This window comes from Ailuropoda melanoleuca, chromosome 17 (genome assembly GCF_002007445.2).
Source record: "Ailuropoda melanoleuca isolate Jingjing chromosome 17, ASM200744v2, whole genome shotgun sequence".
Taxonomy (NCBI): Eukaryota; Metazoa; Chordata; class Mammalia; order Carnivora; family Ursidae; genus Ailuropoda; species Ailuropoda melanoleuca.
Window position 1 is genome coordinate 24,044,962 of NC_048234.1, and position 15,622 is coordinate 24,060,583.

At 44.7% G+C, this 15,622-nt stretch overlaps 1 long non-coding RNA gene across 1 annotated transcript; it reads right to left on the reverse strand.

The window, feature by feature from the left end:
• Positions 1-1,223: 1,223 nt before the first annotated feature.
• On the reverse strand, positions 1,224-13,086 carry LOC117796943. Its single transcript, XR_004621697.1, has 3 exons — positions 12,870-13,086; positions 10,788-11,168; positions 1,224-2,670 (listed from the first exon to the last, which is right to left on the reverse strand). It is a non-coding gene; the product is annotated as an uncharacterized LOC117796943 (long non-coding RNA).
• Positions 13,087-15,622: the final 2,536 nt, after the last annotated feature.

Here is a 15,622-nt window from a genome sequence, read left to right on the forward strand (position 1 = left end):
TACAATGAAAGACAAAGGTTGAAGAACTTTTCTGGAATAAAAGAGACTAAAGAAACATGACAATGAAGTGTGAATATGCAATTCTAAATTGGGAAAACATGTTATAAAAGGAAATATCAGAGAGACCAGCAAAATTTGAATATGATCGTGTTCAGTGATAGCATCATATCAATGTCGAATGTCCTCACTCTGATCATTGTACTGCCCCCTTGTTCTCAGAAGACCCTTGCCCACGTGTTTTCGTGGAAAGGGTCAGGATGTCTGCAGTTTGCCTCAAACATTTCCTGTCTCACTCCATGCAGGCTACTGTAACAAAATACCACCAACAGGGTGACTTATAAAGAGCAGAAATTTATTTCTCTTAGTTCTGGAGGATGGAAGGCCAAGATCATCGGGCCAGCATGGTTGGGTGAGGCCCCTCTTCCAGGTAGCAGGCTTCTTATACTTTTACGTGATGGAAGGGCTGGGGAGCTCTGTGGGGTCTCTTTCATAAAGGCACTACTCCTCATCATCAGCTCTGTTTTCATCACCTAATACTTCCCAAAGCCCTCACCTCCTCATAACATCCTACTGGGGGTTCCAATCATCATAGGAAGTGGGGAGTGGGGCACATTCAGCCTATGGCAGTTCCTGACAATCATATTAATATGCAGGGCGCCTGGGTGGTTCAGTCTGTTAAGCATCTGCCTTCCACTCAGAACTTGATCTCAGGGTCCAGGAATCAGCAGGGAATCTGCTTTTCCCTCTCCCGGCTCCCTCTGCCCCTCCCCCCCTTTGTGCTCACACTCTGTCTCAAACAAATACATTTAAAAATAATAATATTAACATGTATATAGAGACATAAGGCAATAATGGTAAAATACTAATAACTGGTGAATTAAGAGTATATAATGTTCCACATACTCTTTGCAATGTTTCCGTGGTTTATTATTTTTTTTTTTGCAAGAAAAAAAAAAGAAATAAGTCTAGCCAACCCATACACACGTAGAAGGGATTCTGAACACAGAGATCTAATCAGTGTGTCTTTTTTAAAAGTCAAATACAATAATATTATCTTTTATAGCCACCACATTCCATCTTGATGAAATGTCAAAATAGGAAACAGGTGAAGGAGTCATTTACTGCGCTGCCAGCCTCTTAAGAATGTATAGTATTTGCTGTCAATTTAGAACCTGCAGGGTTTAGAGAGGAATTTGTTTTCTTTTAAATGGAGGGACCTCAGCTGAAAGCTCGCGAAGTCCAAAGAGCGGCTCAAGCACGCATGGCCCCCAGGCAGGCGTCCCTGTCCACCAGCCACGTGCCCGTGGGCCGCTCCGGCACCGGGCAGGCTGCGCGCGCACTGTTCCTGCAGGGGTGGGGGGTGCACGGCGAGCAGGGCCTCTTCCCGGATCTTTCTCACCGCCCAGGGGAGCTGGCGCAGGAAGTCAGGGAATCAGAGCGCTGCCACAGCTCTTGGAAGGCACGCGGGCCGTCTCTCTTCTCCTGTCCATCTGTGGCTTCACTGTCCCCCACAGCCGCCCAGCCAAGTGGTCAGCCAACCTCGGCCATAGCCAGTGACCAAGATTTCCCAGGCAGCCCCTCCATTTTCAAAAAGCTTGAGTCATTTGAACATCGTTTCTCTTAAAAAGGGGTATCAGAACAAAATGTCTACTTCAATTTTTCGAGGCACCTAGTGAAACGTTTTTAATGAAAACAGTGTCAAAACAGGTTAAGTAAAATTGACTAACAGTCAATAAAGGCCTGGGGACTATTTCACATCCTTCCACGAGGCATCTCTGTTTAACGTCATTCGGAAATAAGAGAAATTTCCATATCAGACTGCTTTTTCGTCACCCCCTGAGACATGCCCATTTTATGAGTCTATTTTTTAATCAAACAAAAATAGGCAAAATTCTCTGTACACATATGGTATGCATGTATGTACAGGTAACACGTGTGCCTGCGCAGAGGTAGGAATGGGGGAGGCGACGGGGGGCATTCCAAGGAGTGGATGTGGACAAGGGAAGGAGAACAAGAGAAAAGAGGAAGGCTTTTACTTTCCACCTTATATGTTTTGTTATTGTTTAAATATTTTTTTAACAAAGAGCATGTGCTATTTTTATCATTAAAACATATTTCTCAAAAACATTTAATAATAACAAAAAAGAGAAATCACCTAAACTGAGCCCAAATCCGCTTGCCTGAAGTTTGCATTTTGTACCACACTGTGGGTAACTCAGAGTAAGCCTGCTCCTTCTCACATGTGGCCACAAGTCAGCTATGTGATGCCATCCCTTGGGGCCCTCATGTTTCTCTTCTCCAAGCTGTGTGTTCCCATTTCCTTCAGCTGTCGTTCAGTTGACAAGGTTTCAAGTCTCCCTGACTTCCTGTCACCCTCCACTAAGCTGAAGCATATCAAGTGGGCTCAGGGAGAAATCCATTCGGAAGTGAAATGGCAGCTGGTGATCTGTTGAAAATTAGCAAGCCTGTGGTTCCCTGTGTTTGTGTGCTAACTTGGCCTAATTTTGTGGGGTCTCAGGTGCTCTCTTAAGAGATGCATCAGTGGGGCGCCTGGGTGGCTCAGTCGTTAAGCGTCTGCCTTCGGCTCAGGTCATGATCCCAGGGTCCTATGATTGAGTCCCGCGTCAGGCTCCCTGCTCCCTCTTCCGCTGCCCCAGCTTGTCTCTCTCTCTGTCAAATAAACAAATAAAATCTTAAAAAAAAAAAAAAAGAAAGAAAAGAAATTGTGGTATTAAAAAAAGAGAGTTGCATAAACGATGGACAAAAGCAGGTCTGCAGGGCCCCCATCATTAATACCACCACAAGCTCCGATAGCACTTAGAAAACTTGGCCAACTTATCAATGTGCACCCAGGACAAGAACGGCAGAAGTGTTGCATGAGATCCTGGTCAGGCTTATCCAGATTAAAACCTGTGTCAGAGCTTGAAGTTCTCTGTTCATTTATCATTGGAGTGACCATACCTTCTGCTTGCCTGGTTGAGTCCTGGTTTAATGCTGAGTCAGCCTAGCATAACGTTCAATAATGTCCCCTTTACTCTTAAAAGGCTTTCAATTAGGATGATGAGATCTATGGTCACCCCACTTATCACATATCATCATCATAATAATAATACCTCCTTCACATAGAGAAATGTTCTTAACATTAGAAAAGAATTTCTCCCTGGCTTCAGCAACATCCAATGCATTTGTGAACCTTTCAGATCCATAGCTGCCAAATTTCAGGAAACGAGACAGCTGCTAGCATAGCTCTTCCTCTCTGGGGTTACATAACCACCTTTGAAATGGCGCCCCCCCCAACTTCATTCTGGGGAGCCAGGAACTAGATTCCATGAGACAACTGATTTCCCAGCCCACTTGGCAATAAGCATTCCCTTGATACTCCATCCCCACCTCTCCCACCCAGGAAAATGTCTTCCCCCAGGAATCAGGAGCATTCACGATGGTAGAGCCGAGAGGTGCATGTGATGTCAGCCTAGACGAAGGATGAGAGCGCAGAACAAGGCGGTCCAGAGCATTGACTCCGCCATTTACCTGGGCAGGTGTCTTAACTACTCAGTTAAGTCACCATCTGTAAAGTGAGGCTGACAGTGGTCCCTACCTCGTACAGCTGGCAGGAGGTTTAAGTGAATTATTTTTGAGTCTTTCAAGTTTTTATTTAAATTCCAGCTAGTTAACATGCAGTGTAATATTATTTTCAGGTGTAGAATTTAGTGATTTGTCCCTACATCAACACCTGGTCCTCATCACAGGTGCCCTCCTTAATCCCCATCAGCTCTTTCATGCGGCCCTCCCCCACCTCCCCTCTGGTAACCATCAGTTTGTTCTCTATAGTTAAGAGTCTGTTTTATGGTTTGCCTCTCTTCTTTTTTTCCCCTTCTGTGTTCATTTGTTTCTTGAATTCCACATATGAGTGATGTCATATGGTATTTTTCTCTGACTGACTTATTTTGCTTAGCATAGTACACTCTAGTTCCATCCACATTGTCACAAATGGCATGATTTCATTCTTATTTACAGCTAATATTCCACTGTGTACATATACCACATCTTCTTTATCCACGCATAGATGGACGTTTGGTCTCTTTCCGTAATTTGGCTATTGTTAATAATGCTGCTGTACGCATCAGAGTGCCCGTATCACTTTGAATCAGTACTTATGTGTCCTTGGGGTAAATCCCTAGCATTACAATTGCTGGATCGTAAGGTAGTTCTGTTTCGAACTTTGTGAGGAACCTCCGTACTCTTTCCCAGAGGGGCTGCATCCGTCTGCATTCCCACCAACAGTGTAAGAGGGTTGCCCTTTCTCCACGTCCTCACCACACCTGTTGTTTCCTGTGTTGTTACTTTTAGCCATTCTGACAGGTGTGAGGTGATATCTCATTGTAGTTTTGATTTGTTCTTATTTTAAAACACTGCCTGGCACGTGACCTGTGCTACATAAGCATTTGGCAAATTTAGTAGAGTAACTTGACCTTGACTGCATGGCTTCAGACTGGAATGGTCAGAGGGAAGACTAGAAACAAGAAGTATCTGAGTGGATCTGCTGGGGAAACTTGAGAATCCAACTGGACTCTGTTTAGGAAACATAACCAAAGAATAGAGTTTTATCAGCTGAAGCATCCCACCCGTTGCAAACACGGAGGAAACTGTCCTTTCATAGAGGAGTGCTCTGGACTCCTGCCTGCCTGCCATTTCCTCCTTGTCAACGTAGGCGAAAATAGACCATCCTCCTTAGTGCCGGGAGGACACCAACAGTTAAATCGTTGCTACACCGAATCAAGTTCAAAGACATAATGTCAGAGGAAGAAGCAACAGCTATGCCTAGTTACTGACATTCCATCATTTACATGAAGCCCCCTTGGGTTTATCTGGGGCACGGAATTGGAGTATGCTTCGTGGCCATTCGCTCCTGTGATGTATCACCAACGTTCGTGCGCGAGGCCGATCGGGTGTTTCAGGGAGCCAGTGTTCTCACTATGCTGGACGTCGTCAACGATATACAAATTATCCTTGAACTAGGTCTTCTCTAAGTCTGAGCTCTCCCGCATTCTCTTGCTTTTCCTCCCTTCAGCTGGACACCCCCCCCCGACCCAGGCAGTACAAGCCGGCATGCCCCCAACCTTCCTCTTCAAGCTGGCTTTCCCATGCTCAGTGGTTAATTTAGCCCCTTTCTTATCCTACCTTCCTTTTATGCATGAGCTAATATCGCAGATTTTCCTGGTCATATAGCTGTTCTGAGGGGTTTCAAGGATATTCTGAGTCAATTTCATTCAATCAATTCTTAGAGTTGAAGAATCGACCTTGTGTCTGCTTTTAGATACTAAGGAGACCTCTTCCTTGGCCTCCCGTGTACGAGTGTCTGCTAGTGATTATAGGTTTGCTTGTTTTCTTCTCTTAAGTAGATACATATATACGGTACTTTTATGAAGGAAAATAAAAACAAGAAAAAAACCCAGTCCTTTTGCTCTGAATTTAGAACCAGACTCTAATTCCTATTCCAGACTGTCATGACCACAAGGAAATGAGGAATATCCTCCCACAAAACGTTTCCCCTCCTGATTTCTTTCAGATGCTTCAAAACAGTCAGAAGGTTGAGGTCTTTCTTTGGCCAAAGTCTGGTTCGGGTCATATATTCTGTCTGTGCCTGAGGCTGGGGCAGTGTAAAGGAACAAATCACATTAGACATCTGTGCTACCCAGGGTTGCCAGATTTAGCAAAGAATGTTTGAATTTCAGGTAAAAACGAACACATTTTTAGGATAAGTCTGCGCCGTTCAAATCGGTAGTATCTGTAATATATGGGACAGACTTACGCCAACACATCATTTCTTGTTCATCTGAAACTTGACCTTAACTGAATGCTCCGGTTTTGTTTCGGTTTTTGTTTTTTTGGCTGCCCTGATTCCAACCCACAAGGTCAAAGCCATTTGTCAGTGGTCCCCATAAGCATATACAGAGCGCGCTTGTGCTCCCACACGCACTTTTCCTTGCCCCCCTTCAGCCGCCCCACCTCATTAGTGTCTAGATATCGCGGAGGCTGGGGGCCACATTTCCCCCAGGGACTGATTTCTCATGTGTGAGGCCTGAGCCTTGAAATTCCTCAGGGAATGGAGTAGCATCTCTTCGATCTCTATGGTTTTCAGTGGACTGTCATGTTGGCATCTGGTGATGGGGTCCAAAGAAGGGGAAGCTGAAGAAAATTCTTTGCTCCCTTGTGCTTTCAGGATGAAGTTTGGGGTTTGAGAGTTAAAATACAGTATCCTGATTGGAACAAAGAAAAAGTGCCAAATAGGATCCAAAATAATTTATCTGATAAATTAGAATTATGTGTGTATTTATTATTCACAAATGGAAATGACTGAAGACCGTCTCCTCTCCTGTCATGTTACAGATGAGAAGACAGAGACTCAAAGCACTTTCCTTTTTGGAATGAGATGGAAGGGGTGTGTGTATGTATGTGTGTAGCGAGCGGAGGAGGGAGAAGAGGAAGAAGGGGAGGGGGGGGAGCAGAAGGGAGAAGAGAAAGAGGAAGAGGAGAATTGAAGCAAAACTACCTGAAGTCCAAGTACCTTCCCGCTGCACCTATCCTGCCACAAATTCGTGTGTTTCTAGAACTTTAAAAATATTACATAACTACAAAATGAAATCTTTCCATTTGCAACAACATGGATACACTTTGAAAACATTATGCTAAGTGGAATATGTCAGAGAAGACAAATATCGTATGGTATCATTCATACGTGGAATCTAAGAAAACTAAATTCACAGAAATAGGGAGTCGAGTGGTGGTTACCGTGGTCTTTGGGTTGGAGAAAATGAGGAGATGTTCGTCAAAGAGTACAAACTTCCAGTTAGAAGATGACTAAGTTCTAGGGATCGAGTGTACAATAGTGAGATTATAGTTAACAATACTGTATCATACACTTGGAAGTTGCTAAGAGTATATCTCCAACGTTCACACCACATAAAAAGAAATGGTGGTTACATAACCTGGTGGGAATGTTAGCTAATGGTGGTCATCACATTGCAATACCTAAGTGCATCAAATAAATAGCTTGTACAGCTTCAACTTAAAAAAATAAAAATTAAAAAAAATAAAGTATTGTGTAATTAATACACATTCCTTGGAGAAATTTAAGAAATACATGCAAAAAAAGAGAAAACTCTCTTCTATAAACACACACATATTACTACTGTTACCCTTTCGGGGTACAGAGAATGCGTATTGGTGTGGGTGGTGCAACCTTCATTCTGCCTTCTTCAGGGAGCCACACCCCTATTTTGCCCTGTGGATGGCCCCTCAGTCAATAGAATATCATTTCTAGTGGGACTGCCAATCTGGATGTCACGACCTCTGCTGGCAAAGCAATAGGCAGGTGACCAAGGTGATACTTCCGTCTCCAACTAAGTGAAAATGCTGGGCTTCCTTCCTCCTAAGAGGAGAACAGTGAGGAGATCACCCATTAGTTTCCATCACCCGGACACATGGAGTGTCCCTGGTTCTTGGGCCTTCTGAGAACTAATCTTCAGCTTTCCCTTCAATTCTTTTACGGTAAATTGATCACATTGGTGGTCCCAATGGGTGGCCTTCATATTCATGCCCATTTCAGAGGCGGACTACTATGAAGAAGTGGAATCCAGTCCCGCACCCCTCAGATCTGGGATGTCTTGTGACTTGCTTTGGCCTGAACACAGGGGAGGTGAGAGTGGGCCAGCTCAGAGCTTAGGCTTCCAGGGGCCCTGTGTGCTCTTTCGCGCTCTCTCCCAGAACCCTGACTCCCTTATAAGAACGGGAAGGGCCTACACTGCTGGGGAATGAGAAAACATTTGGAGGAGAGCCCAGGGCCTCAGGCAACTAGCTGCCCTGAGATATATGGGGAAGAGCAGCCTACACCACTGAGCTGAATAAATTGATTTTTTTTTAAGCCGCTGCATTTGGGGTGCTTTGTTATGCAGCAATAGCTAACTGATACTTCCACGAACTTCCACATCTGTCCAAGAAATTCTTTTTCTTGCGAGCCAGAGTGAATTTTGGTGACCGTAAACAAATAACTCACATCGACACTTTCCGTGCTTTTACCAGAATGTGATCATGCTCTAGACCCTCTTTTGTAATCTAGCTACTTCACTTAGCAACTGATTTTGAGTATCCTTCCTTGACAATAAATTGGGTCTAGTAGAGAAGGCAGATCTACTAAATGCCGCTCCTGACCCTCTGCCCAAACCCTTTTCATCGTGACATTGGCCAAAATACTGTTCTTAGATGGCTCTTGCCTGACCTGTTCAGCAGGAAATGCCTTTGTTCAGTGAGATTATGGGACAGTACAGTGATTTTTCACAGCTGGTTGGCCAAGAGAAGGACACAGTCATGCTTCAGAGGTGCTTGGGAATATTAACATTTCCAGCCACTGTTTACCTCTTTGGAAATTTTACTCGAAGTGTTCTATTCTCTTCAAAAGGGTAAGACATGTGGATGGAGAAGACAGAAAAAGAGATATTTCCTATAGTGACTTTATTTTCTGAAAACAAGTCTGAGTGATTAAAGTTCTCTGGTCCTTTTCTTTCTGGTCATCCTATTTCCAACATCATCTTTTTCTTTTTCTTTCTTTTTTTTTTCCACCAAATTGTAGCTTCAACTTGACATATTATTTCTTTGGAGGAGTAGGACAAGGGGAGGATGCAATTCTTGTCTGATCACCCGAGTCTTTACGCTAATGAAAATATATTATTTTCCCCCAAAAAATGAGTGTTTGTCAAACGCATCTCCCGCAATTCCACACATCTTTCTCTTGGAGGGAGTTTCCAGAATGCACTATCTGCTTTGGTCCCTTCCAACATGGTGTGCAATTACAAGTGTATTCTTATCTTGAGTCCTTTTCCTTTGCATCTGGCTTTGTGCTGATAATAATAATAGCCAGCATTTATAACACTTCCCATGGCATTTCGCTCACTGAATCCTCACAAACTTCCACGAGGGAAATGTTATTTCCCCAGGGTTAGGGAAAGCAAATCAATAGTGCAAGGGCCCGCAGGTAGCAAGTATCGGGAGCTGAGATGTCAGCCCTAGTTTGTCGGACTTCCGAGTCAAAGTGCTTTAACTTGATGCCACACAGCCTTAGTCACTATGGGATTTTAAATTAAGACAAAAAAACAAAAAATGCCCCACATTAAATCATCAAAGTATGGAACCCATGCTTTTTTTTTTTTCCAAGTGGAAAGCAGTAAGTGGTCTTCATGACCCTCTTTCCAATCTCACAAGGGCATGATCTTGAAATCAAACCTGATCTTCCCTGTCTTTCCACCCTAAGCAACTTCCCCAGTTTTCCAGATGAGCCTGAGGGGCAGGAGAACACACAGTATCTCTCTGAAGGAAACCACAGGGACCCTGGTGCCGAACCTCACTTGGGAACTTGAGAACCATTCGCGTTGCTGCTGCAGACAGCTGTGTATGTACTTGAGGGTGAGAAAGAATACACGATACGCTGAGCAAGCTCTCTCATCTTTGAAGTGGATTTCATCATAAAGGGTGAATATGTGAGGAAAACACAAGAGCACCGGCAAGAAATGCCAAGACTAAGAATTACAGCTCATTCTATCGATCGGCACTATGCAGAAGAACTTTCTGTGATTATGGAAATGTGTTCTTTCTGTGGTGTCCAACACCACAGCCACTGACCTTGTATGACTATTGAGCCCTTGGAAGGTGGCTAGTGCAGTGGAGGGGACTGAATGTTTAATTGTCATCGATGTTAATTTGTTAATTTTAATTAGCTAAAATGTAAATAGCTACATGTGGCCAGTGGCTACATATTGGATGCTACAGCTCCAAATGGTCATAGAAGTGTGGTGAATGTCATAGGTGGGGGTCATCAGGAAAGGTTTCATCAAGACATATTTTGAGTGGCTTTCAAAGTAGAATAGGGAGGGAAGAGAATGCAATTGGAATGAAAAAAGAAGAAAAAAGGAGAAACAAAAGCTTTGTCCTAGGAGAACACCAGCGGTTACAGATTCAAATGCCTACTGCAAGGACCATGGAAGTCATGTAAAAAGGGAAATAAGTTGGTGGTAAGAGACGGCAGGGCGTGGTGGAGACTGTGGAAAATTAGAGACACTACCTTATCTAAAGTATCAGTCATTAGTCTCCTCCGGCCATGTAATGCCATACAGAAAGTCAGACCCAATGGTGATGACTGTCTTCTTATTTTTTGAGAGAAGTCAGAAATTCAGATTTTTAGGTTGTCATCTAGGTTTGAATGTTGACACCTGTGTCAGTGTGGGCTAAATGTTTTCAGCAGACATTGTTGGTGCCCTCCTCGCATCCACATAGCACTCGTCTCTGCCCGCCAGGCTGTCCCCTGAACACAGCTTTAACTCTCGCTGAACACATCCCGCGCACACTTGGCATTTGTGCAGGGTACGCCCGGAATGTTGAAGGACTGGCGCTCTTGGCGGCAGCATTCCACCAATGACAGATGCAGACGGAGCACGTCAATACCCCAGTCTCCTTGCCTCTCCATTGAGATAGCTCTGAGGCGTCTCTTGCGTTGTCACCCACAGTTGCCCTGTGTGACTGAGCCCCCAGCTGCCCCAGCAGAGACTGGCAGACAATGTGTCATTCGTTGGTTTCCACTCCTGCCCCATCCCATGTCCCCACTCCCCTACTGATGTTTCCACATGACTCCCTATCTCAAAATCCGATTTTGGGGGGACCTAAACAAAGACACAGTTGTAACTCACAAACTCAACATCTCAGTGGTGAACTCAGCGAAATTCTGATTTCCCTCCTACCACAGCCAGTGCAGGTGACGCAGGAGACTGTCAGATCCTTCAGGGACAAAGGCTCTTCTCCGCTTGGGAATCTGCATCTTCTTGACATTTTTCCTTCCATGCCTTCAGGTGCAGATACAGAGAGAGAGACCGGGAGAAGGATTTTCACTGACAGGGCCTAGAAGCACACATCCCATTGGCAGAACTCAGTCGTGTGGTCCCTGCTCCATGCTGGGGAAGCCGGGAAATGCAGTTGGCCGTGCACCATTACACAAGGAGCTTCTGCCACTGAGGCTCCCTCAGATTTTGTAAGACACTGTCCAGGCCAAGGACACCATGTCTGCAGACCACGGTCAGTTTGCTGCTCACCAGCATTGGAATTTCTCACCCACACATTATTCCCTAAAATTGAGAAAAAGTTGCTAGTAAGTCACCCAATGAGTTCTTAACTTACACAGGAGCAAGACTCACACCTTTTACCCCGCTGGGTGATAAAATAAATTTATGGAAATCAAATCAGTTCTTTATCGACTAATTTTATAATTTCAGGGAGAACATAATTTCATCTCTGATAGTTCTTCAGTGAGCAGAGGCTCCGACATGATAGCTTTCCTTCTTTCTCATGAAGTATTATCTGTCTGTAAAGGAAAGGTCATTTAAACATCATCTTACTCCCACTTCCTCTTTGACTCCTCCCCGCCGGCTCTCAACATTCCAGTCATGCTGTTTGTTTCTCAGACTTGCCAAACAAGGATGCCGAGGTGGCACAGTCCGTTAGACATCTGATTTTTGCTTTCAGTTTGGATTGTGATCTCAGGGTTGTGGGATGAACCCTGGGGCAGGCTCCATGCTCAGCAGGAAGTCTGCTTAGGATTCTCTCTCCCTCTCCCTTTGCCCTCCACCCTGCTCATGCTCTCTCTCTCTCTCTCTCTCTCTCTCTCAAATAAATCTTTTAAAAAATTTGCCAAATATTTCCCTACCCCCCAGGCTTTGCAGACATTGTTCCCTGTTCTAGGAATGTGTCTCCTCTCTTGCTTCTTCCTGTTTCCCCATTCTTTACCTAGCTGGCCCCCAAGTGTCAATCAAGTCTCGGTATAAATGTTCTTTCCTGAGAGATGCTTTCACTGAGCACCCAAAATCAAGTCCCTTTCCTCTGCCCACTGTTATGCTCGTTCCTCCCGTCTATGACAATTCGGAACCATATTTGTATATTTCGTGCGTATATCTCATTCCAGAGACTGCTCACGTCAGCAGCAGCTACACAGTGTCAGGCCGGGCGCTCAAGATAGATTCGAATAAATAAATGAATACCCAGAAAAGTCCACTGTTTTAAAGAACTTTGTGAGGATACCTTTTATAATTAAAATAGCATACCCCAATCTCTTTTGAAAGTTTAGTTAAGCTTTATTGGGATTTGAGGAAGAGGAGTGTTTGTACAATGAATGCTACCTGAAGCAACACAATAAAATAAAAATTCTTTCTTTATCCCGGAAATCCATGAACTTCATCTTTTCTACAACTAGCCTTGATAAACTCACTGTGATCATCTAAGACAACAGGAGGGTAGGGTTGAAAGCTCTTTGAAAAAAGCAAAGAGGCATTACAATACAGAGGGTTATTTCCCAAAAGCGTAATTGGCCTAAAGGATCTAACAAGTCTCTTGGGGGGGGTGTTGGAGTTAACCTCTCTCCTTCCTTTTTTTACCCTGTGCATTCCAATCCATCCATCATTCTGAACTAGACTCCCAAATGTAGCTCCTTCTCCCCCCAGAGATAGTGCCCTGTAGAGAAATAAAGTAGGGGTATTACATTAAAAGATCGTGGATTTTTTTTTCCCCTGAGCATTTTCTTCTTCACCTCTGTGCTAAAATGGCCCTGGAGGCATTACACAGAAATTAGAAGTCAGCTGGTCAGGCGATTGGTTCCAGGTCCAGTACTTGCCAGTGGGGGCGCTGAGCGTGTCCCAGAGTCGGGTCTCAGCCCTGATCCCTTGTGTGCGGAAGAGGAATATTGGTGCCTCCTTCATGAAGTGGGGCTGGCCGTGCACGAGTATTGCAACATGTGAACACTTTAGAAAAGGGGGAAAAAGAAAAGAAAACCTTACCTTGAATCCACTATGAACTCGTTATACATTTACATGCCCTAAACTCTCTGGGATGCACCTGTTTTTTCTAAAAACATCAAATGAAGGGGGGGCGGTTGCAGGCCCTCTCTTGTCCTTTGGTGTTGACATTCTCTCTGCAGCTCGTGGCCAATGACAAAAGATCCGGAGGTTCCGCTTTTGCTCGAGATTGTGTCACTCCAAGCTGCCAAGTGCACAGCAAGGCCGTCTATCTAAGAAGCAGTTTCTTGTTTAGTTAGAAATGTGGTTTTTGGGTTTTGGTTTTTGTTTCGGAGGGATTTGTTGCCAACTGGTGGGATTTGAAAGTGTTTTCCCTGTGGGAGGCAGATTCGGAAGTCTGGCCTGCTAAGACACTTTTGGAAGCTGAAACTAATTAAAATATTTATTTTAGCCCCCATAGCTAAGACGCAGCAGGGGAGAAAGTCCAACATTCATTTTTATGAAAGTGTAATTATATTCACTAACGTTTTGTGTGCCCTGTTCAGCACCTGCCTCAGGGCCGCCCCACCTGTTAAGGCACCTGCCCAGTGTGTGAGCATTCAGTAGAACAGTACTTAATGCCTGAGCTGAGGGCATGTGGGCTTCCCCACCCCCACCAAGGACAATAGAGCCTTGTTACACCTTTCATCACCTCTAGACTCATCTCTGGAGGAAGTATTTTCCTAGTTTCACCTTCAATGAGAACTACAAAACTATGCAAAAGAGAACACGAGGAGAAAGAGAGAAGCTAAGAGACAAAGTGTTGTCCATTTCTGTACATGGTATCACAGAGGTTGAGAAAGAGAGGAGACTATGTAAGAGTCCCCCCTACTTCCTGACTGCTTACGAAATCCTTGCAGAATTGTAAAGTCACATTTTGAGACAAGCTAATGTAAACAAGCACTGTTTCTGAATGGTGAAAACTAATGATGGCACTTTCACTGAAAACAAGTGTCTCAAGGGATGAGGCCGGGAGAAGACGGGGAACAAGGAACACACACGACGTCCACACATCGGCCAGATGGTTCACTCGCATTACCCTGTTACTCCTCCCTACTCTCCACCATCGGTGTTGCCACGAATACTTTACAAATGAGGAAGCGGAGACCCCCGAGGGAGATCAGTGACTTGGGATGTAGTTCTTAGTAGTCTGACAACATAGACTGAAAGATCCCATGGACCCCGGAGGTTGGAGCCCCAGCTCCACTGATGACCAGCAGCGTGACTTTGGGCCAGGTTCTTAGTCTCGCTGAATGTCCATTTTGCCATCGATAAAAGAGAGGTGATGATGAACTACCCTTCCTGGGAAGATTCAAGGAGTTAACACGTGGAAAATCCCCAGCACAGCACCTATTATGGGAGGCACGGTGCTGTCATCACCTTCCTCAATGACCACACGCAGCGGGCAGGTGGCAGAGCCCGGAGGCCGACTTGGGTGGTTGTATTCCACTCATAAAGCTTTTTACCTTCAGTTTTCACAAACTAAGTTCAGAGAAAATCAGAAGTCAGAGAGGATGGACAGGGAGAAGACGAGAACTGCAAAGAAACAGACTTCCTGTCCCCGGAACACACCCTACATGGGTCCTTTGACTCCCGGCCCAGGTTTTAGAGAAAACTCTGTTTGATGAGCTCAGAAGTATTTGTTTTCATCAAGAGAAGAGACTCAGTAAGGCTTAGAATTCCCAGGCTTGATGATGAAGAGGAATTACAATGTACATATTATCTTGGTACAGCAGACTCCCCATTTTCTTCCCCCCCAAGACTTTTCTCACACACATTCACCCTCTCTCTCCTTTTCCACCTCTTGACATCACCTTCAAGGGCTGGTTCAAATTCCACCCCCTCCCCATGATTTCCTGATCTCCCCTCTCTCTGGATGCTGATATGTTTATTTTTAGTTTAACACTCAATTGATTTTTCTGTTTCATATGAACTAACCTCCCTCAAATAGATTGTGTACTTCCTTTGTCTATCCCTTAGGGCTTGATACTAAGTTGAAAACCCGTGAGGCTCTAAATAGAGACACGCTTTGTATAAATGGTTGTGGAGAAGTGGACTATCTTGATTTTGGCCTTTGTGAAACACCCGCCTGGTAGTGAGGACTGAACCATGAACTTGGCACAGACTCTGAAGCCTTGGTCCCCACCCTCAAAAAAAGTTCGTCTCTAAAGGGAACAAAGCTCACAGCATCTCCTCACTGGGAGACACTGTGGCAGAGAGGTGAGCAGCATGGGTTCTAGTTCATTTCCCTTGCTTTTCTTAACATTAAAATGGAATAATAGTAGTCACTACTTTATGGGATCTTTGTTGGGTTTAGATGAGATCATGCAAGTCAACCTCGGTGCAGAGGCTGGCATATACCAAGAGTTCAAAGTTAGCTATAGGTAGGTTCGGAAATGAGAAAAGTGATTGTCCAGGGTAGAACAGCAAACTCTCAAGGGGCTTACCTGGACATATTCCAGGTAGAGCCCAAGCTGCTATCAAATTCTTTTTAAGGCATTTTGTGCTAAGTGTATAGCTCACAGTAGGAATAGATACGTCTACCCATGCCACTTCCGTGCAGTGGAGCAGAGAGAGGGGAAACAATGCTAAAGAATTGGGAGGGAGCTCGCTTCTGGGTCCGGGAAGGCTCAGGTGGGAGGTGGCTCTGAAAGTCACAGCCATATGTTTTTTGCTGCCTGAAATAGAGGGATGGGTAAATTGCAGACACAGAAAGCAATAGAGTCCCAGGTAGTGAGCCTGGAGGAGTTGGTTTC